General features: G+C 45.9%; 1 pseudogene; it reads right to left on the reverse strand.

Annotated features, from left to right (window-relative positions):
- Window positions 1–219: 219 nt before the first annotated feature.
- Window positions 220–1,006, reverse strand: LOC125518438 (UDP-glucose 6-dehydrogenase 5-like; annotated as a pseudogene).
- Between the last annotated feature and the right edge of the window lie 1,467 nt (window positions 1,007–2,473).

A 2,473-nucleotide genomic window follows, 5' to 3' on the forward strand; every position in this document is an offset into this window, starting at 1 on the left:
ATAAGCCGGCTTCTGCATGACATCATGCACATGCTTGTAGCCGAGGCTCCTGAACTTCTCCCACTCAGTCAGGATGCAGATGGCGTGCGTGACGCGGGCGGCCTCATACGCGTCTGACGTGACGGCAATGTGCTGCCTGGCGGGCTCGCCCACCGGCTGCAGGTGGCGCGGGTGGTCCAAGTCAAACTTGTCCATGGCAAGGTCGCGCCGCACCTGCTCCTAGGTCACATGCGAGTCGTAGATGCTAACTACGGCCTCGTTTTTGAGCAGAACCCGGCACACGTCGATGGTCGGTGGGAAGCACGAGCCCCCTAAGCCTACGCCAGCAGAGAGGAAGCGCGGGCCGATGTGCGAGTCCTTGCCAATGGAGTAGGCCACCTTGATGATGTTGCAGAAATGGCATCCATGAAGGAGATGCGCTGCACGAGGAAGGCGTTGGCGGCGCGCTTGGACAAGTCGGCCGACCAGAGGTTGATTGTGATGACACAGTCCACGGGACCCCATGCGCGTACACGTCCTTAAGGTTAAGGACCTTCACGGTGGTCTGCCCCTCGGGTATCTCGCAACTACCAATGAGGACGCAGTCGGGCACGAATAGGTCCTGCATGGCGGTGCCCTCGGCGAGGAACACTAAATTGGACAGGATTTGGTACTGGAAGCACCGGCTGTTGTGGGCGAGGATCTTCTCAATGGCCTCGGCGGGTATTGACGGACACGGTGGACTTCTCGATCACGATCCTATCGGAGCGGGAGACGTCGGCGATCATGTGCAGAGCACTCTCCAAGATCACCGGCCTTGCCGGCGCCGAGGCCGAGGGTCTCAGTGTCAGTGTTGACGAAGAAGAAGATGATATCCACCTCGCCAACGTCTGTGTTGAAGAATAGGTTGTGGCCACGGCACAACTTAATGACGTGTTCTAGGCCAGGCTCGTAGATGGAGCCGATCGCTGTTGTTCCAGCGGCCGATCCACGCCTCGGAGATGTCCGCCACCACCTCCACGTCCATGGGATTCAATCAATATTTATGGCAGAAATTAGAGGAGGCGAGTGATGGAGAGTTGGAGTCCAACTGAGAGCCGCGTGAGACGTACGGGAAATACCAATATAGGTGGAAAAAAACTGATATAATATTGTACCACCTTGGACGAATAGTACCACCTCGTATGTAGAAAATAATATAGGTGAAAAAAAGGAAAGCGTAAATTCACGTGAAGAAGCATATTGTGATGGTGAATCCACGGAGTCAATCCGTGCTTTATTATTAGGGATAGATTCTTTATAGCATACATGTCATCACCATAATCATCATATATAGCAACTTTATTATCATAGTCAATTGAAACCTCATCCAAAATGGTCGATTCATCACTAAATAAAGTCATGACCTCTCCAAATCCACTTTCATCATTATAATAATCATAAATAGGAGGCATGAAATCAGTATAACAAATTTGCACATCAAATCTTGGGGGACTAAAAATATCATCTTCATAAAACATAGCTTCCCCAAGCTAATAGTTTTGCATATCATTAGCACCATGGATATTCAAAGAATTCATACTAATAACATTGCAATCATGCTCATCACTCAAATATTTTGTGCCAAACATTTATTGACTTCATCTTCTAACAATTGATCACAATTTTCCGAACCATCGTTTTCAAGAAAGAGATTATAAAGATGATCAATAATATGATGCAACCTCAATTTCATTTTTTGTAGTTTTCTTTTACAAACCAAACTAGTGATAAAACAAGAAACTAAAAGATTCAATTGCAAGATCTAAAGATATACCTTCAAGCACTCACCTCCCTGGCAACGGCGCCAGAAAAGAGCTTGACGTCTACTACGCAACTTTATTCTTGTAGACACGTGTTGGGCCTCAAAGCGCAGAGTTTTGTAGGACAGTAGCAATTTTCCCTCAAGTGGATGACCTAAGGTTTATCAATCCGTGAGAGGTGTAAGATGAAGATGGTCTCTCTCAAACGACCCTGCAACCAAATTCAAGAAATCTCTTGTGTCCCCAACACACCCAATAAAATGGCAAATTGTATAGGTGCACTAGTGCGGCGAAGAGATGGTGATAAAAGTGTAATATGGATGGTAGAAATATGTTTTTATAACCTGAATAAATAAAAACAGCAAGGTAGCAAATAGTAAATAGGCACAAAAACGGTGTTGCAATGCTTAAAAACGAGGCCTAGGGTCCGTACTTTCGCTAGTGCTATCTCTCAACAGTGCTAACATAGTTGGGTCATATGATTATCCCTCAAAGTACAGCAAAGAATCACTCCCGAGTTCCTATTAGCGGAGAACAAAAGGTAGGAATTGTTTGTAGGGTGCGAAGCCACCTCAAAGCTATTCTTTCCGAATGATATATTCAATAGGTCATACTAAAATAACACAAGGCTATTGTTTTTGTTCGATCTATCCTAGAGTTCGTACTAGAATAACACCAAAGCATATTCATAT

Source organism: Triticum urartu, chromosome 7A (genome assembly GCF_056163025.1).
Source record: "Triticum urartu cultivar PI428250 chromosome 7A, HENAU_Tu73, whole genome shotgun sequence".
NCBI lineage: Eukaryota > Viridiplantae > Streptophyta > Magnoliopsida > Poales > Poaceae > Triticum > Triticum urartu.